The sequence below is a fragment of the Anopheles merus genome, chromosome 3R (genome assembly GCF_017562075.2).
Source record: "Anopheles merus strain MAF chromosome 3R, AmerM5.1, whole genome shotgun sequence".
NCBI lineage: Eukaryota > Metazoa > Arthropoda > Insecta > Diptera > Culicidae > Anopheles > Anopheles merus.
In genome coordinates this window covers 20,670,792-20,692,291 of record NC_054084.1, presented here as the reverse complement: position 1 = coordinate 20,692,291, position 21,500 = coordinate 20,670,792, and the positions used below count along the sequence as shown (strand labels likewise).

The 21,500-nt window shown below is 44.2% G+C and overlaps 1 protein-coding gene across 5 annotated transcripts in view; it reads left to right on the top strand.

The window, feature by feature from the left end:
• LOC121595190 overlaps positions 1–21,500 on the top strand; it is a 63,816-nt gene that overhangs the window by 5,574 nt on the left and 36,742 nt on the right. For 3 of the 5 annotated variants that reach the window (XM_041918931.1, XM_041918935.1, XM_041918932.1), the window contains one exon: positions 1,117–2,212. The gene's annotated coding sequence lies outside the window, so the exon portion shown is untranslated. Of the gene's footprint in view, positions 1–745; positions 1,001–1,116; positions 2,213–21,500 lie in introns of those variants that run through there. The other 2 variants (XM_041918934.1, XM_041918933.1) reach the window with 2 other exon arrangements.

Genomic DNA, 21,500 nt, shown 5'->3' with positions numbered 1-21,500 from the left:
TGGAATGTGACCGTATTTATTGTATTGGGTTGAAGCAACCAAGGCAACAATGACAACACCTTCTGATTTATCTATATTTATTTCAAAATCTGCATGTTTTTGCCCATAAAAATGACTTTAAATAAAGTTTAGATTACTTTTTTTGTCTGTTTTTGGTTTGCAACTGCATCCCAAAAAGTGTTCCTGCAACAAGCCAACACGAAACAAATCGATTCGTTTCGCATGCAATACATTTGCAATTTGACTGCTCTTCCATACGATTTGGCAGCGAATGTTGCCGCTACATTTTCGTTCAGCCGGGGGGCCCTAAATGTTTTCAATATTTTACACATATAACTTAAAATACACGCTTCACGTGTTTCACAGTCTCGATTGAAAAAACGAAAACGAACGATAAGTACCATCGTTTGAGTGAGCACACGTCCCCAAACACCTGGCATGTCGCTCTTTGCCAGATTTGGGACGTAAAGTCTGTAGCGGTAGATCGAGTGGTAGATCGAGCGGTACAGAAACGCACACAAACACACACTCTACTCCGCTTGCCGTATGCTCGCCTCCGTCGTTCCCTCTAAGAATCGCGCAGACGGCGTAAAAAACATACAGGGGCAACATCGCGCCATCGACTGTTTTGTCACCTTAATTCTTTGCACAGCGCCACCCGTTTGACGCGCACGGGCACACCGTCGGCGTGCCCGAAAATAGTTTCCGCGCAAGACAACAGCGCTTGCAGGGGACGGCGAAAAGGAAAAACGGACGCGACGGGAAGTTTTTCTTTTTTGGATTATTATTATGTAACGCAACCAAAACAGGACAGCTTTTCTTGCATCGTTTCTCCGTGTGTGTGTGTGTTTCGTATCCAAAGAGTTCGCTTCTCTGTAAGAACGGCAAAGACGAACAGTCAGACCGTTCCATTCACGACAGCATCACCGAACCACGTTAACCGATCCCCTCCCAATATTTGAGCCAGCAAAACAAAGCCATTTTCATCCCCGATGTTATTGTACAAAGTTTCCCACCGCGTGCACGCTCTCGTTCCCGCGTTTTGTTTTGTGCGCGGAAAGTTTGATCACCGAGTTTTGATTTTTAATGTTCTAATTATGAATAATTCTCTTTAAGCGTAGCGAAATCGGCTCCCAGTGTTCCCCGACAGTGTGTCCTTCTTGCGGGTTGCTGTAAGTGTGTGCATCACGAGCATATCGGTAATAACGAGCGATTGTGTGGTGCGAGCGCAAAGAGCGCGCTAAAAAGTGGCAAAGAAAAATAGCGCTAAGTCGTGCAATGAGGTGTGAACAATAATAAGCGACGATCCACGAGTCGACACAGAGAGGGGGGAGGCAAATTGCTCCTGTATTTACACACTACACGACGCCACACAACGGAACGCGCGCGTAGGCGAATTGGGGCGAAGCCGCAACAGCCAGTGGCAAATCTTTTAAATTCCTGCCGTGAAAGTGTGCGCGTCGATGAATGCGTATAAGTGAGTGTTCGTGTGTCTGTGTGTGTGTGTGTGTCGTGATGTGCGCCAAAAGCGTGCTGTAATGTGCTACCGGTGCGTATCCGTGCACCTCTTTCCTTAAACCATCGTATCACAAATTGCTCTGTCAGCCGAAAGTAGTAAGCACGCGCGCGCACGCAAGTGTGTTGGTAAGTGGTGGTGAATATATAGAAAAATCGTCCCCTTCCCACCCCCCTCAGCCAAATGGAGCAGAAACGTCAGCAGCCGGCGGCCACATAGCACCCAGCGCGGGCGTGTTGAATTGTGGGGGAAGCAGAAAATTAAATCAAATTTTTTAGAAATATAATAATAATCACCGGCGCATCATCGTGTGTGCGACACACAGAGAGGGAGTGTGCGTGTGTATGTGTGTAAAAGTGTGTTGTTGTGTGCGCTGGTGAGCAACACCGAATAGCGAAAGTGAAATACGCCTGCGAAGGGTCCAGGGGCCTCTGTTTTATTCACGCGCTGGCATCCCGTCGCCCCGGCCAGCGTCACAACAAATTCGAGCGAAAATTAGTTAAAGTGAAGAAATGAAATTTTGCCATCAATCAAGAAGCCATCACCTCGTATCACGAACGTACGCGGCTGGCCTGGAGTGCACTAGCGGCTAGGTCAGGGCCCGGGCCGCCGTTCAGGCTGGTGCTGTTGTCTGCGGAAGTACGGCGCAAAGTACAGGTGCGCGCGCGCGCCCACACGGACACGGACTACATTTGGGTAGGTACAAAATGGGGGGGGGGGACAAATCTCGTTTCCACTTAAACAGGTTGTCACGTGGGAGGCTGATGTGGGTAAAATTGCCTCCCAGGTGCTGGTGAATATACATTCCCGTTTTTGGAAACGCACTTAATAAAAAAAAATATCGAATTTTGGTATTGTCCAATTAAGCTTTTGGAGTTGAAATTGCTGCAAAGCTCGTAACAATACCGAGAAATAATATAAATATGTTCTTTGAATATACAATTCCACTTAAAATAGACACAAAACTGCAAATTTATTCCCCGTTTTCACGAATGGAGACGCCTGGTGCTTCACGTTCGAAAAGCCATGGAGCAGCCTGGTGTTTTATGTTTTCTCGCTCCCACAAAAAAACACTCTCTTCTCGTTCATATCACTTTTCAGTATAATGAAACAAGCATGCTGAGTGCAGTCTGGGTTTTCCACAAACCCCCCTCATTTGAACATGTACGGTGGAGTGTTATTAGTGTTGCTTCAATTGAAACAGACACACCACGCCCGCCTTTCCGTTGTGTGTCGCTTTGCATACGGCATCGTTAGTGTTATTAGCCAGCCCAACTCTCCCTCCTTATCTACTCGTACGCATCGTCCGCATTATTGTGGTGGGCTTCGGTATGTGTCTGGATGGGAAGGTGCTAACAATTATGCAAGCTCCGAGCAGGTTAGCTATTCCATTTCACCCTCCTCCCGACTGCTCTTCTTCCTGCACGCTATTAATTATTCCACCGAGAGAGCAACAGAGAGCGGAGGGTTTCGTTTGATGGTGAACTGAAGAAAGTAGAGAGAAAGAGGAGGAGCAGAAAAAAAAACACAAATTCACATGCATTTATCATCACAATCACAAGACTGGTAGAAAACGGGGAAAATGTTTCACTCCCACTGTGGGTGGCTCCTCTTTGTGCGTGCATATCAATTGCTGGCTGTTTAATCACTCTTGAAGTATTGTCTACCGGCTCAGCCAGTCATTTCCACCGATCTTCTAGCGGGATCCATCGTCAATAATTAATTGAAATGGATTATAAAATTACAATTACCGCTCACACTGCCGCTGCGGTCCAACGAATGCGCTTACCTTCAAACATTTAATTATGCCGTGTGTCTGCGTGTAGCATGTCCCCACCGACCACCCAGCTGATCTTTCCCACCTTTCTTGCCGGCTCAACGGCGGGCAAAGGCTTTTCTCTCTCTCTCTTGCAAAGCATTACCAATCAAACAAAAGGTCCCTCCCACTGACTGATTGACATTTGGCATCCGTTTGCCAGGTTTAATTTCCCCCCGCACCTTCTCCGCCTTGAACAACACTCCCCGCCTCCGTTTCATCTCGTAGGCAGCATAGAAAATTACCAGCGAATAAGCAGCCTGCAAACAATGGGTCAAACGTAAACGTAAATTATCAGCAACAGCCAGTATCAGTGCAGAAAGAGTGGCAGCTCCTTGAGGTTGAGATTGTGATTAAAATGTTGTAAAATCGTCTCCCACAGGAGCGCGCAGCGCTCCCGCTGCAAAGAAGGAAGGCAACACACACACATACAAAGGGAGCAGAAGGAACACAAGGCACTTTTGTGTCTTTGCCATCGCTCCAGCTATTAAGCCTCCACTTGCGCTTGCTTTCCCCTTTTGCTCCTTTCTGCGAACACATAAACATTAATGATCGTTCCAGAACTTCTTCTTCTCCTTCCGGGCTGTGGCGTCATCGTTCGCTCTCCACGGCCCGAAGTCGAAGCCGCAAAGTTACGAAGTGGCTTCATCTACCCTTCGAAACCAGTTCCCTGACATGCTTTCCGGTTCAAATGTCATCCTTTATCATAAAGGGAAGACGGAGGTCAATAAGTGAACACAACACATTTCCGCCCCACCAAAAGGGCGCTAGCAAAGAACAAAGAAACCACCCCCCACCCTTCCGCTTGCTCTGTTCGCAGGCCAGTCCAGAATGAGGCTCTCAGAATAAGGAGAAAATAGTGAAACTCGAAAATTGGAAGGGATAATTTCATTGCCCAATTCCGTACCGTTGTAAGCACAGCACACTCACACACACAGCGCACGTCACATCCATGCGATCGGTGTTTTTATTCTTTTTCTTACCCTCCTCCCTTTTTATGGGCCCTCATCCTACCCAACGGGTGCACTCGTAGCCTCCGTGTGACCACACTCCTTCTCCGCTCCGAGGCCCGGGACCACAAACTGTAATAAAAGTAAATAAATATCCTTTCATCATCCGCATTATGGCTGTCTATTATTAAACATTATGCTACCGTACCCTTGGATTTCCCCTTTCCCCATCCCCACCAACACATACACACACAGAGAGAGGGATGAAGAGCAAGATGAGTGATCCTCGGCACAAGTTGCTGTGCTCGCTACTATTACGGTGCGCCGCCCCGTTCTCCCCACACGGAATGCGAGGAGAAGCAATATTTGATGTTTTCTGCCTTTCGGCCTGTGTCTGTGTGTATGTGTGTGTGTGTGAGTGTATCGGTGTATGATGCTTTTTTTCCTTCTGTTCCGTTCGCGTTCCAATTTTACGATTTACTTTTCCTGGTCGAATCGGGTCGGTCCTGGCACACGGGATTGTCCAATTTTTGAGGCCCAGCTTCACGGTTGACTTCACACATGTGAACATGCGCTGCCGGGGAGGAGGTGATGCCGTTGGGAGGGGGGGGGGAATGATGGCCACGCTTTCGCTAGAATAGATTCATGAAGATTAAAGATGAATAGATGGGCATGCTTTTCGCAGTGGGGCGAACGGAGAAGAACGATCCTTCGTGTACGTCGTGCGCTGGCTCAGGCGGCTGGTGCTTCAAAATCAGATTATGCTTTCGGCGTCCGAACGGAGAGGAGGCGAGGGGGGAACGATGAAACGATGGAAGCCTTCGAACATTTTTCAAGCGCATCCATCAAAATTTTGTGTTGGCCCTTCTGCCGCTGGGTTTGATGAAGTGGGGCGGAGCAGATCGAGAGATTTATGTAATTTGCAGACATGTGCCGGCCACCAGCCTTGATGCAAATGCGATGCCACGCGCGTTTGAGGTCGACACGACGAGGAGGGTGTGTGTGCGAGAGTGGAAAACGTGTGTATACGAGCAGACGGTTATGAGTTTGCTGATGCAAACAGATCTGATTTGTCTGCTAATGGGAGTAGCCGCAAGACGCGCTGCACTACGCTGAGGCGGTGACGCTAACAAATTGAGCGTTGGAAAGGCCGGGTTAACCCTTTTCGGTGTGGGCGAAGTTGTGATTTTAGGAGGGTGATTTTGTAATTTGGTTAGCCTTTTGATGGTCTACATTATAAAGTTGGTTTTATTTTGTAATCCCCACTCAATTCGTGCTCAATAAGCTACGTTTGTAGTTAACACTAAGAAGGCCAACCAAATCATAAATCTCTACTTTCCTTACTTCATCACGCTCTCACCTGTTCAAATCTTGTGCTCAAAGTCTGTTATGAGTTAGATTGGTGTTCATCAGCTCCAAAGCACGCAGTGGTTTTGTATTTTTCAACAACTACTGTTGTGCATGTGGCTTTGGAGTGGAAGTAGACTCTTGCCCTTGTTTTTGAAACGTATAAATATAACGTTTTAGTCATTTTTTGCATCGTTTTGCTAAGGATACAAAAATATCAATAGTTTATAATCCTTTCTGGTTACCAAATAAATAAACATTATTGGTCCTTGATATGCTTTAATAAACGGTAGAAGCCCTGTATTAACTTTCTTTGGTACTCGGTTATTACTGTGGTCGTAAAACCGTCCAGTAAAACCAATAATTGAGAGGTTTGGCCGAACTGTGTTGGTCCGTTTCGTTCGAAGTATATGAATTGCAATTGAAAATTGATGATGAAGCGAGCAATCAAGAGGCGCAGAAGGTCAGACGAAGAATTTGGGGAACTTATTAGTCAATATCATGGACTATCGTGGTATGAGGAGTAGCATCAAAATAAAATTAAAAATTCCCAAGAAAAAGCAATCCAAAGTGCAATTCAAAAATATCCAATTCCAAAAATACTGGAGTATTTCATGTGAAGAGCTTTGTCAAAAAGATGCTGACCTTTCCAAGAACCCCACATTTAAGCCAATTAAGCCTTATTAAAGGTAACGAGTATTTTATTCGGAAATCATAATTTATCGTTTTAAACATTGAGTGTTAAAAGTAGTCTAATGAAGATTGATGTTAGAGTGGATTTTTGTTTTGTCAACGAGAATGCTCTTCTTCTTGAGAATTTGTTGGGGAATAAAAGGAGTATCTGTATTGCGGTACAGAAATTAGTTGTAATTATTGAGCGCATACTTACAAAAAATCAACATTTTTTCGATAAACATATGCAAACAAATCGCTACTGTCGCCTTAAATGTCCTTAAGCCTGGGGCATTGAAGCCAGTTTTTATTTCTTATTTATCCAAAGAATTCCATAGAATATCTACATGTATTGTCAATCAGATACAGCACAACGGCACATGAAACAAATCGCACGTTAGGCAACATTTTAGCCTGTTTCATTCATTCGCACTCCGACCATGCGTTCAAGGGTTTACACAGTTGGTCTCGCCTGAAACAGCTCGTCCGAAGACTGTTCGGCCCAAGACGGCCCGACCTAAGACGCGGCCGGCAGCCCTATGTGCGTTTACGGCACACAGCGCGAATGTACGACGCTTCTCCGACGACCATACATCATCCCGGACCTGTCATCTTCGGCACGCCAATATGCTCGATTCTTTTGGGCCCCTTCCTTCGTTGCGATGGAACAGGAAGGCCAAAGAACATTAACCGCCACCGAGGCAGGTTTGTTTGGCTAAACGCTCGCGTCGGGCTACCAACGGCGACGAAGACGACGACGACAGCGTACATGTACGCCATGCTACTACGCCCCACCTGGTATGTACCATTGCTGTTTGCCGTGGCGCGTAATGATGTGCTCATTAGCGTACCTCAAGCGCGACGAATGATGTGAGATGCGTGTGTGTGTGTCTCTGGGTGCTTGAATTTGGAAAGGTGAAGCAACACACCCGGTGAAGCCGGGCGGAAAGGTGATCTATCGGTACCCGGTCATGGCCACCAGCCGGACCAGTTGCGGTCATGGATCGAACCCTAAGATGACCGAGTCGACCGAGTCCGTCCGTTCGTGTCTTTGCTGTTACGTTTTCTCCAACAGCGTGACCGCTCGCGCCGCCAGCGATCGTGTACGTAATGTCATACGGATCAAAATAGGTAAAGATGTTTGCCAAGCAGCGGGTGCGCGAGGGGAACGAGATTATTTTGACAGGGAAAAGATTTGAAAATTAGACGCAAGATAAATAAAAACCTTCCACCACTGTTGCCAAACCACTACCAGACACGGTGACGCAGACGTTAGGTTTTATGTTTAAAAAAAAACCCCATCAGACACAAACGCGTGCAATTTTGCGTCATTAAAGTTACAAAAACACACATAAAGCAGACAGTGCATACAAACTTGCCAACACGATCGCTAGTACCGATAATTGGTTTTGCGTAACACCAGCGTGCCCGCGTACCTGCGTGGCTAGTGCAAAGCATCGCACCATCAATCTGACATGTGTACTGGCGGCGATGGACAACGACCCTTCAAAATTGATTCCAACTAAGGACGCCGATTAGTCGTGTGCAGTGTTTCAATCAGCCCCGGCCACACTTACCAACTCCACACGGCTGTAGATTAGCTTGTCAATCGCTTTTAGTCCATCGATTATCCCCGTCCAGCGCCCGCAGGGTTCGACAACGGTTCGACAAACGGTTCGGTCCTTGACGTCGACTGTTTGGTTTGGACAAATAGATTTGTCATTCGATGTGTTTGCCCAGCGGCTCAAGGGGACGCCCAGACGGCGGCCATGCGGGGACGGCTCACTATCCGGGAACAATGTGTACATGATGGCGTAATGGGGAGGCAAAAAAAAAAGAAATACACAACTCCGACCAGAGAATGTCAAAGCTCCCGGCAAGAACTGGCCACGGGCATGAGCTCGGGCATTAAATTCTGGAGTGAGCGCGTACGCGTTGGTCCTCCGTTCCGATGCTTCCGGAACGGGCTGAAAGGATGTAATGTAAACATGTGCTCTTGTGCACCAGCTCTTGCGATCCGAATCCATCAACAAAAAAAAAAAAAAAACACAAAATAGACGGCTCGCGCGCTGGTACGGTGGGCAATTCTAATTCCATCATTCTTTGCTTTTTATTTTACACTGTTTTGCGCGCACACGATTTATGTCTTCCCGGCGTACGCCGGATTGAGGTTGAGGTTGAGCAGATGTGGTGTCAAAACTCTGGGGCGGGCAATATTTTGGTAATATTTTGGCGGCAGTGTTGCTCCCGCTTGCCGCCCGCCCGCCCGCCCGGAACCGGTGGCGCCGATCATTAAGCAAATTTGTCTAACCAATGCCATTCGGCCGTGCGGCCGCAATGGGTGGCGCTGAATACTAATTTTACTACCGTACGGGTGGCCAATTCTTACTAGAACAGTGAACGTGTGTGTATGTGAGTGTGTTCGACTCTCAACAAGGTTGTCTGGTGCGCGTGCTCTCATCCCAAACCCGCCTTAACGCTCGCAACGGCACATTGTGCTTGTGCAGGCACTTTGGCGGGGATTATTTTTATTTTTACAAATATGTTTGTCCTCTTTTTGCTTTTTTTTTGCTTCTGTTGCTTGAATATTATCCCTTCTGAGCACCACCATGCCCGAAACTAATGGCGCTTAGTATTGCACACGTATGAGTGACTTGTATGATTTGGTAAAAAATCATCATAATAAAATATTAACCACCCATTGCTGCTCTACTCTCTCTCTCTCTCTCTCTCTCTCTTTCTCTCTCTGTTTTTGGTGACGTCTGACAAGGATCTGGGTGGCTACTAAGTCAACAATTGAAGCTACTTCCTCCCTCCGCTGTCTGGCACAATCCTAAAAGGCAACACCGAGCGCTCTCTCTCCTGCGCGCCACGATACCGTACAAGGTGGTGAAGGTGGTCAATGTGTGTGTTTGTGAGTGTGCACTAGCTCACGGAAGAAGCAGAGCAGTGACAGTTTGAACTTCAAAGCCCTCGGAAACCCCGTTCACGGTCAGACCGGCTGTCTCGCTCACGGAACGCTTCGCCAAAGAGGAAAGCCCTTTGGCAAATGGATACATTGCCAACAGTGATTTTATTTCTGTTGAGTTTTTTTTTTTTGCTTTTTGTTCGGTGTTGCAGTACGTGACGGGCGTAGAGTGTAGAGTCACAGCAGACGATAAAGACACATCGGTTTCCGATTGGCACTGTGAACGCGCGCGCGCGAGCGTCACCGACCGATCGACTGAGGGACGGCAGAGGGCCGCAGCAGCCGTTGATCTCTCGTGTGTCCGACCACGGCGTGACCAGAGTCGATTGCAGCTCGTCCGTAGTGTGTGTTTGTGTGTGTGTGTGTGTGTGTCGTCTATATACCGGCCATCATCACCACCGCCGCTGCCGTCACTTCCGGCGGTGACCTTTGCTTCCAAATACCTGCGCTTCGTATGCAGCGCGGCAAAAGGATCGTCTGGCATCGCCGCAAAGTCCTTGCAGGGACGGACGGACGGGGTATTATCGACAAATTCTTGCCCGAGCATTTGTAGCGAAAAGGACAGGACGGGATGGGAACAGTGTAAAAGGTCACGGAAACTAACGTCCTACGAGGGGAAGTGGGAAAGAGAAATTCGGGAGAGAGGGAGCGAGTAAAGCAAATGGATCGAATGACGAAGATGCAACCGTGCATGAAGGGCAATCGGGCGGGAATGGGGGTTTGGCAGGGGAACAGCAGTGATGTTGCTGGGCAGAGAGGAAGTTCATCGTGAGTTTTGTGGGGCGCGTCCAAATGTAGAGCAGCACAGAAGGCTGCACGAACACGGAACGATGGGGGGAACGTAGCAAATGTACACAGAAATCGCACTGACCATGAGCGCGTGTGCTATTTTTCAATTTTCAACACACGCACGCACCGCCCCGTGCACACATACGCGCGCGCTCGGCCATTAACAGTTGGGTGCAACATTTGCGCTTCGGTGGCGATGTTTTCGTGCTTTTTTGTTTCGTTTGTTAGGCAAATGTTTTACAATCTCATGCACCATAAACGCATCACCGCTGTGAGTGTGTTTGATCTTTTGGGACTGTTTAATGGATCAACAATACTGCTTCATTTACTGCTAATCACGCAGCGACTTAGCAATAGTTCTTCCTTTAAGTGTTGTTATAGCAAAATAAATAAATCTAGCTAAATCGTAGATAATCGGTTGTTAGCGAATATTTCATACTAATTATATCTCAAAATATATACTGACACCTCTTCATTTCGCAAATAGGATACGATAAACTGGGATTCCAGTCAATTTTTGTGTTCATTGTTGCCCAATTTTTGAATGGCATTTGGTTTGTAGTTATCAATAAATTGCAAAAATTACTCAAAGAAAGTTTAATTCAAAAGGAAATATTTTTCCATATGCTAGTGTCCCGAACAATACGACTGTATTTGGGACCGAAAAAATGGCCCAAAGCTAGGCGTAAGTCGTATGTCGAATATCCGCTAATGGGCCCCTTTCCGTTTTTAGATCGTAGGCTGAAATTTCAGCCTGTATGTATTTAGAAGGCTGATTTTTGCACATTTAAGGAATGTTTTGTGTATTCGTCAAGCTACCAGAAAGACTGTTAGAGCAAAACTTTTCACCCGTCCCGTCAAAAAGTGACGTTCAAATTTGGTTAGAAACGTTAAACAGGCTATGAGACCATACACTTTGATTCTAGATTCCACCATTTGAGCACTTTAATGTACCTTGGCATAAATGAAAACGCCACCTTCTTTTCCATTGTTCGAGCAGACACTCGAATTCAATTCTAGCTTTGAGGTTAGGATAATCTAGACTGAAAATTGCAGGCTAGTTTTGTGTGTGGTTTTGTATGGAGTGTTGACATGAATTCAGCCTCCAACTGTCAAACTCCAAATAAAAAAGCTGATTAGAATCATGAAGGGTCCTAATATAAAGTTTATAGCCGATGTTTCTAGAGTCAAAGTCTATGATATCGTGTATTTTATTTTAAACAATGAACAATAATGTTTTAGTTTTACTCCAAAAGTCGTTTACACGATATAAATATTCAAAATTGAGTAGTTGAGGAATTTTGATAGATGTGTAAGTAACGGTTATCAGTATGAAATAATAAAAAAAACATCAATTTATTTTAATTGATAGCTTCTAACTGTCGAAATGATCGTGACTCAACTCATCGCAACTGTATTTCCTTTAATTATTGACATTTATTAATGTAGTTAATTTGGTGCTACCTCTAGTTGCACATTTAGTATTTGTATCTAAATAACCAAGATATAATGATTTTTTTTACATTACTACTAATTTACGAATACTACTACTAAGAAAAATTAGAAAAGTTTTTTGTTTTGTTGGTTCAAATATTTCTGCTAACCAGCTCGAATAAACGACTCGAACCCGTATTTTAGTTTAACGCAAAAATTCAACTCTTTTTTTGCAACGGGTATCTGTGGAACAACAATCAACAAGCAGAAGTGATAGAGATAAATAGCAATTTCTAAGAATAGTTACTAATAAACTCAAGGCTGATTGTATTAAGCCTTTACTTTTTTCATTTGAAGTATTTATACACATATGAATAAAATTCGTTTATTGGACCGTTTTCTGTTTGAAGACACTAGGGTAAAATTTTCAGTCTGTTAGTGGAGGAATGTTCATCGTAACCAGGTTGTATCCATTTGACGGTTACGGTACTCCATGTTGAATTTCATGTACCTGGCCCATTGAAAGTTTGATGACCCATGACTCCTTGGATTTTGATTGGGTTTCATCACATCAAAACAAAATAACTTAATTGTATATCCTGCTAATGTCATGTAAGATGCAAATAGCTTAGTAAACTCTTGTTTATCTTTTTTTTTCAAACAATTTGATTATCACGAGGTCAGATTAGTTAAATAACATGATTCTTTATACATAATGTAATTTAAACTCTACCTATATAGAGCACAAATAACCCATACTAAGGAAAAATAAAATGCAATATGTAAAAAAAACAAAGTAGCATCTAATTAATTCCCCTGTTTTAGTAAGGTTTTTCATATCAATATTAATAATGTGTTTTAATACATCATATTTGATATATTAAATTATTTTTCATGTATTTAAATTATATATTAAATATATTTTATCGCATCCTTTACTCTACTTACTGCCGCTAAGTAAACAACAACTGCTGCCATTTTCCTTTCAAACCTTTACTTATTTATGAAACTCCACCATTGCTAAAAAAATCTGTTTCCATCGCCATTTCCCCCGATGGGGAAAGCAAGAGCAAAACAATTCGAGGCGCGCTCTGGTGCTGTACACTCAAATGTGTCATCTACTGTCTGGGGAAAACGGGCGAACCCCGAGATGAAGATGATGATGCCGCTTAGGAATGTCCCCTCCAATGTATCGCTAGCTCACTGCCACAAACACACAGACACAATCACATAGACAAATGCACACATTTGAGGTTTTTCCCTCCTCTGAGAATTGGGTTGTGTTTATGTATATGTGTGTGTCTGTGTGTACGTGTCTGTTGCTAGTGGCGTGCTGCATTCCGTTCCAATTCCTCCGCCCGAGCGGCAATATACGAAGGAGACTAACGGGCTGCACGGATAACTTTTGTTGAACTTTTCTGTGTCAGCATCCTTGTCCCTCTTTTCTCTTGTTTCACGATTACGGGTATTTTTTCTTCCTCTTCTTTTTTTTTGACATGCCTCTATCCCGTTCGCTCCTTGGTGGATTTATGTAGCTCTGCCTTTCTCTTTGGAGTTTCTGCCTATTTACACTCACATTCACACGAGACACGAGTTTTCTAATGGCAGTGAAGTGCTGCTGGCGACGGTGACGATGGCGTGCATCGGACATGGAACGAGGGGGGTTTAGCCAGAGTAGAAAAGAACATTTGTGTCAGTTACGGTCAGCGGCGGACCCGGTGCGTGTTTTTCCGACGTGTCGTAAACGAACCACACAGAAGCAACACGGCACGGCAGCAGCAGCAGCACCGGCGCGCGATGTGTGGCGAGTGGTTAAATATAGTCCGAATCTGCACCTCCACCCCCTGCGCCCTGCGCTCCCTTGTAAAACGATCCGCGATTTGTCACCTCCTTCCTCTTTGTCCGCGCCCGCGCGCTCCCTCAACACACAATCCTACGGGTGTTGTGCAGCGATGTTTGACTGTTTTCATGGCTGTCAGCATTCATGGTTCAGTGTGTTTTATTTCCTTTGGCTTTTCTTTGCGCTCTGCGGCGTTCCCTTTCGTCCCGCATCCTCCTTCGCTCCCGATTCGTGAGTGTTAGTTTTTGGTGTGAGCTACACACGCTTTGCATTAGAATGTCTCCATTTATATCGCTTGCCTATCGCCTGCTTGCTGCTGCTGCTGCTGCTGCTGCTGTCTACCTCTGCCACAGCCAAAACCAATTTTTCACTCAGCCAATTGGGCTGCCTGCATGGAGCGATCCGTTCGAATGGCACACAAACACACACAAACAAGAGGAAAAAAGCGAGAAAAGTCAGAAAGATAAAGGGAATAGGGGTAAAGTATTGTAACGATAGTAGTAAATCTACTGTTTGACATTTACGGTAAATTGTTTTCCTTCGCCCATTTTCGGTTAGCCGATTTTTGGTTGCCGCAGACACACACACGCACATGGAAAACAAATGGAAGCTGCAAAACAATTCAGCAGCAAAAAAGGGGTTAGGCAAATGCTTCTTCCCTCTGCTAACTTTTATCGCCGTAATCGTTTGAATCGGTTTTGTTTACCGACACACTCACAGTCACACACTGCTGAGCCAAAGCAACTCTGCAGCTTAACGACCCATTTGCGTACGCGCCAAGATGCTTCCCGGTTTTCAGCTTTGCAGACTCACACACAATGACACACATATACACACACAAGCTGGTTCTAGCTGTAGTTTCCCCCTGTCCTGGTGTGCTAAACAACCGTGCAAAAGCGATATTGGAAAGTGTGCGGCCTCCGAGGGGTCACTAGCGTGATTCCGAGTGAGCGAACATTCCAATCGCGCTGGAGTGTTGACCTACTTTTCCACTTCTGCTGCTGCTGCTGCTGCTGCTGCTGCTGCTGCTGCTGCTGCATCCTGTTCCTGTGTTGGATGTTCTGGATGTGATGCACATGATCTCGTGACTTCAAGCACGGGTCTTTTTTTTGTTGTTCTTCTCCCGCTGGGGTTGTCGTTTGGCTGTTGCAAAAAAGTTTCCCTTGCTGCAGGAGTAAAGGAGGGGAGTTTCTTTCTGCAAGTGTTTGGTAAGCAGTGATTGTGAAAGAAACGGAAATTCGATTTCCTATCAGCAGGCAATAGGCAAAGTGTCTCCACTTTGGAGAGGAGAAACTGTTTGGAAACTTTAGGCATTTAAAATGTAAAACTAAAACTTTACATTTCTTTTCCGAACATTTCTTTTTGGAACAATCTAATGTGACAGTGGTTCCTCTTAATTGATCATTCGAGCAGCAAATAGTTGTGTCTTACTTGAGGTTGGATTGAGTTTGACACCTCCTCTTTATTTGTTCGCTTTAATTGACTCATTGAAACAAAACAGTTTAGATATTTTGAACAAAAACTGTACGTACATTTTCAATTCAAAGGACTGGACGAACTTCCATGCAATCAACATCACTTATTAGGTAAGATCTATGATTTTTTGTTCAGAATGAACAACATCTACGAAATTATCAGTAAAAAAAGGGTTGAATCAGACATTTTATTTAACCACGCTTTAAAAAGTAAAAAATAATCATCGAGTAAAATTCACTGCAAAACGAAATAATTGACAAGACAGGCAACGCTTCAAGGCAATCGGTAGAATACTAAAATACAGTAGAGTGTAGAATATCTAGGGTGCTCGGGACTGGACGATTGCCGGTTAATCAATTTCCACGAATAATAGTCGGAGAAATTGCAATTTTTTAATGTATAAAAGTCATTGGTTATGTTAACATTTAAGATTTATTAATTCATCATAAGTTGAATATCATTTACTATACAAACAGTTAAACAAATTATTCTGCAACAATTATTAAACAATTATTCTGAAACAAATCACAAGACACTAAATATCTGCAAAAACATTCTAAAAATTTTACAATCACTGGAATTGTGCGCCACGATTGAACAACTGTCAGATTCATGCGCACGCTAAAGCTGCCAGCCAGTTAATCTGCTCCTGGATAATCGACGCTTTACTTTATAACAAAAAAGTACCACATAAAAAAGCTAAATACATTCAAGTAAATTAAAAACAAGCTTTTCGTTAGCTCATCACATCCTTCATCTCGTGAACGTGTTCCGCCTGAAAGGATAATCCCTTTTCGAGTGATTGTTCAAGGACCAAGGAGTATCTGCTCCAAACCTTTCCCAAAGCGTTTAGCCGTTGAAGGGTTTTGTTTAAATTTCAATTGTTTGACCACGGCACGGCTAAAACGAGTGAGCGAAACACAACGGGGGCCGGTTGTGTGGTACAGTCGTCAGCTCGTACGGCCCAAAAACGTGCCCGTTGTGGGTTCAAGTCTCATATGAACCGTCCCTTGATAGCAGGGACTGTCTATCTGACTGCATGGTAGGAAATAAGTCTCAAACGTCTTTTTCCTAATGAACAGGTATGGTGGAATGAATAGGCACGATAATTATCTTTTTCAAGTATTTACCAGAAGTGTCCATCTTACCCACAGTGTCCGTCCACCGACTACCTAAATATGTGAAACCTGTATACATCGAGTGGGCTTATGAGATCTGTCGGTTTATTGATAAATATACACATATGTATAAGCCGGCATGCCTACGTAGATATACCAAATAGAACAAACGATTTGCCGAAGCAAAATATCGGATTTCACAAATTATGCTGGCAAGTTTTATAAAAAGCTGGTGAAATTGTGATTGAAATTGAAACAAATGTAACATAACATATGTAGAAATGTATTGAAACAAAAAATGATTAGTTTGTCAATTTTAAATCGTACTTTAAACAATACAAAAAAGGCAAAAACGTCAAATCTTTTCGTAGATTTGCTGTGGCTTGTGGGTATCAATTAGGGAATAGAATGTTCTCCACTACGTCATAAATAAATTAATGGAAATATCATTTACATGCTAAAGCTTTTCACATATTTGATATCTTCGAGATATGGAGGAAGAATATTCCTAGAAAAGATGAAAATTTACTCTGGAGTTTATGCACATAGACTGTTTATATTGCCTTAGTAACCTTTTTCCCAATCTGTAAGATGTTCCATTATTTTTTATTTATTACTGAAATACTCATTCGTAATTGTGATTACACTCAAGCATTAACAACGAGTAAGGTAGAAGTCATTGAAAGTCAAACCCACAAGTGGTATAGGCAGGCCTTGACCGACAACGGAGCCAAATAATAATAATAATAATAAGAAGAAGCTAGATTACAATACTTTTCAGTTATTTTGCGATACATTCCATCAGAGTTTAATTCCCTCAAAGCATCCTTCAGACGCTTAAGACGGTTAACCATGTGCCATAAGTTCATTGTTGGTAGGCAAAAATGTCATAAGAAAACGAACAAATTCCACATGACAAAACTCGAACCACCCATATGAAAGAAAATTTCAGGGATTTCCAACAACCAGGCAAAAAGCTTTCCAATCAATTTGGCGGCATTTTTTGTCCTCCCTCCCCAGTGCATTGGGTAAGCAAATAGCTGTACGTCGTGCGCGCCGAGCACAGTTCCAAAAGAATATGGATTGTGTAGGATTCCAATTTTACTCACCTATATCAGCGAGCGCAAGAGCAACCGAAGAAGTAAGAGGAAGAAATGTGCCCACTCGTCCCTCACGTTCCCTTTCGGCAGCTCGGCCTGATGAAAGCAAAGGAATGCTCACCGGAAGCGTTACTGCTCGAGTGGTGCCCTCTCCTTCTTACGAACCTCCTGCCCCCGAGCGAGCACAGCAGAGAAAGGGAGAAAAATCAGCAAAATCCATCGATCGATACTCATCCTTGCGGTGACATATCCTTCCCCGGGCTGCTTTATGTGTTTGTTTGCCGAATCTATTTTTTCGGATCCCCCTCCCTCTTGCGGATTTCACCCACACAAACGGTCATGCACGACGGTGCCTTGCGGTTAGTGTGTGCCAGATATCGTGGGACGCGGGATTTTGCGGGAACTAGCACCGTGGCAACTATGTGACGCAGGTGTTCGCCGTGGCTTTCATATGAAATTGCGGCCTGACCTACTCCGGTCGCACGATCCCTTCGCTCCGTGCTTTCGGAGTTCTATTTCGGAAACCTATTAAACGATATATTGCATGCCACCGTGAGCTTCCAACCATCGGTAAAAGAAGCAACCTTTCTTCTTAAGCTTTCCAACGTAGAATTAGAATTTGTACGATCAGCATACCAGCTTACCCAGGCCGGCCTTCCCGGCCGGATGACCTTCCGGATGTGTCGTACATTAGAGCAGATGTTTCTTTTTGTCCTCCCTTGCTCCACTTCCGCCCAGCCCACGTTCCTTAAGACGAATAGAGCGAAGGACAAGGAATAAATTTCCCAACAGCGCGCGCGCTCACACAGACACACACACGCATACGCACACACACACACACAATGTACACAATTTCCTGCAATCCACCGGGGACCGATGGGAAGCCATTTTCCGTTTGGCCATGGTCGTTGAAAGGATTACCTCAAATAGCCAAATGTTGCCGGCATGTGGTTTGGCCGGGCTTTTTAGCATCAATTCGTTCCATTGCATGGTGTTGTTATACGGCTTTCCGGCGGCTCTCCATTCGAGTTGACAACAGTTGTATGTGTGGTGGGGCAGGCCATCTTCAACAACGGGACACAAAAATCTGTTGATGCTCTGGGCGCAGGCGACCGTTCTAGCAACGCCAACAGGAGGAAGAATGGAGGAGGGTTCTTTCCCCCGAAACTGCATGAAACCGGATCAATCGTAAACAAACGCTTCCCATAATAGCTTGGAGCTCGTTTTACTGCTTTTGTGGCAAGGTTTCGACGAATTTTGCCTTTGCAATGCTTCGATGGAGCTGCGTGACAAGATGAACAATACTGATGCTTTTGTTTACTTTGTTTCACTGGTGTGCTGGTGTTGGGTGCACCGTGTGCGCTGTTCGAAGTTTGTAGTAGACAATTACCTTAATTCCTTGACCTATCCACCGGCTCCTTGGAAGGGTGTTTAGCAATAAATTCATTTCATTGCGTTTCATTATATCTACACAATTTTAGCAGAAAGATGTTTAAGGAAGGATGGCTTACCGTGGGGTTTCGGGGAATAATTAAGAAGACAGGCTTGCTTACATGCTTCGAGGAAGGTCAAGAAACAGCGTTTAAACTCTGTTCCGCAGCATAACATAAATCCTTTTCTATGAACACATTATCTATAGAGCGTTTTCCGGGGAAAAGATAACGCATCGGTGTAGTACAGCTTTTGCTATGCATTCTTCCCGCACCTTTTCTGGTTGGGTTGAAAGAGAAACACGTGTTCTGAAGCATTTTTCCGATGGTTCTATTGAATAGCTCTTGTTTGTAAAGGAACAAATTTGTTATAATTACCTAAAAGCATAACATAACTTAAAAGCCCTATGGTTTAACGATAGCTTTTTGTAATTATTTTAAGCAAATCATTCTAAACTGAGTCATACTGAGATTTAAATATAAGTTACAATAAAATTTTATATTAATATTGAACATATTATTCATTTCAATTCGTTCTAATATAATGATGTAATATTATTTATCTGCTATTATATTGCTTAAATGCATCAAAAATTATTGAATAATTAAAACATTCATTAAATGGAAACGAATTTAAATGATCTTACAGAGTCCTACGTATGGGTGATATGGTCCTAACGGGTCTTGTTTGAATTCCTATATTGTTTGTTTTGATTCAAGCTGTCACTTCTCGCCAGCAGAGCGGCAGGATTCACCAGATGGTTAAGTTGAAGCTTCCAGGGTTATTGCTTGCTAATGATGAGTATTAGTACTCCTGGTCAGTGTGTATGTGAAGGGTAATGAGAAATATATTGTAGCTGGTCACGGGATTTGCCGTTGGCTGTTCATGCTTTCTACTGGTGTCATTGCGAGACAATCCATAGGCCATAGACAATTCTCCGAAATGTTAGTAGCTGAAACGTAATCGACATCAGTGACGTACATGAAAGGCAACGCACCCTGTCCAATGCCTGTGTTTCGATCTATTGGCGACAGAATATAACGTTCGCCAATACTAATAAACTGGGTTTCACATCCAATGGCACGGATGAACTCGTTCGTTCCCAAGAGCGATCACCGTGGCGCTTTTGCCTCAATCCTAGGGATGGCCACCCCTGTCCACTCAAGAGTGACGTACGAGTTCGCTGGTACGGGTGATTATACAATTCGAAGAACTGCACAAGAAATGTGTAATATACATTTAAACTCAATCTACTCCGATCGGTGCAACCATAACCTAGCGGAGTTCATTAAATCGTAGTAATACCTCAAATTAAGTTTTATTCTGTGCAGCAAATTTATAACGTCTTGTTTAAAGTTTCCCTCGAATCGAAGCTTTTTTACCTGCAGGTATTTGATGTACCGATTTTTCGAGCGTAGTATGCTCGTTGATTTTCTTCGATTTTGTTATTGAACATTGAAAAGGGTGTTTTTCGCGGAAAGGTGCAGAAAAATGAACAGAATGAAACATCGTTGCGGAAAATTTTGCGGGACAATTCTAAGAAGAACGATACTAACTTTTGAACATTTACGGTTGTCCTTAACGCATAAACTCGACAAAAAAAATATAGTACTTCGGAAAGAAAATATTTAAAAAAAAACATGTTTTTCTGTGACTCTTTTCACGGGTTTGCTGTATAAAAAAAGCTCTAAAGTCGAACCAGCTTGGATAGTAAGTCTTGAGAACATAGTAAACTTTTGAACTAAAGCAAAGTTTAAATTCTCGATAGAGTTACCTCTCAGTGGCATCAGATTTTCATTTTGCTTTCCTGCTAAAAGAAAAATAATCAAACAGCAATCAATAAGTACCGGAAATGGAAAGCATGCGACGATGTTTTGATGCTTATTTAAAGATGTGACCGTACAATTACGGCCACTCAAAGCGCATTACGCGATGGATTACAACATTTTCGGGCACGTCCGAAATAGCAGAATCAGAATTCGCAAGAAAAGCTTCTTAAATGGTTTGTTCAACAAACTATCAAAAACCAGCAGCTCGAGCTGCTCGAGCTACTACTGCAAGCACCGCCCAGGAAAGGAAACTTTGTTTGCGTTAGATCATTCCATCGTCTAACGTTCCATCGCCTCTTGAAGTCTTGCTAAACCATTGCTTCTTTTAAAATGCGCCCTCTCACTGCTTTCATCGCTTTTTCCTCCCCCTTCACCGAGCGCACGTAAAGCGCCCACCCACTCCACCAGCAATCACCAGCAAAGGGCGTGAGGAGCGAAGAATCCCCGATGACACTAGACCGACTAGCTGTTGAAATAGCATATGCAAAATCGCTACGGGATGTCAATATTTGCGAAGGACCGTGCCACAGATAATCGAACCACTTCAGCAGCAACGCCAGCAGCAGCAGCAGAACATCCACAAGTCATCATTTGGCTTTCTTTCTGTTCGCTTTTTTTTCTGTGCTATTGTTGTTGTTGTGTGCGTGCCCCGCTGTTGTTGCTCTTCTGTTGGCACTCGAGCACAATCCTCTTGAAATGGCGGCCGCCCGTTTTAAAAGTGGTCGTATCGATTCCGGCCAAGAAGCGGACGGTGGCAAGGGAAAAAGAAGAGGGATTAGGGTGGCGTACGGCTCATGTTTATGCGATGACCGTGGGCACAATGCTCCGCGTCGGTTCCGGCTTTTGGCTGCCCGGCTTTTGGACCACCCCCCGAAAATTGTTGCCCCACATCAAGCGCGCGCGTGTCTGTGCCTGCTTGTGAGGCGACTGTGCATGATGGAAAAGTGCTCGAAGGCCCAATGATAGGTGGCATACGCAAACCGTTCGTCGACTGATGTGCCACAGGGGAGGGCCACTGCCGCCGCCGCCGCTGGGCCGTTCCCTGGGTCAGTTAAAATATACATATATGCAAATCAAATGAATCGCATCGAGCCGGAACCGGAACCCGGCGGTTTTCGCTTGCCTCGGCCGTACCAACCTACACGCGTTCAATCGGTTTTGTGGAGATGGTTCGGGAAATTAATTTAAATGCTCTTAATCAGATTTGCAGATCT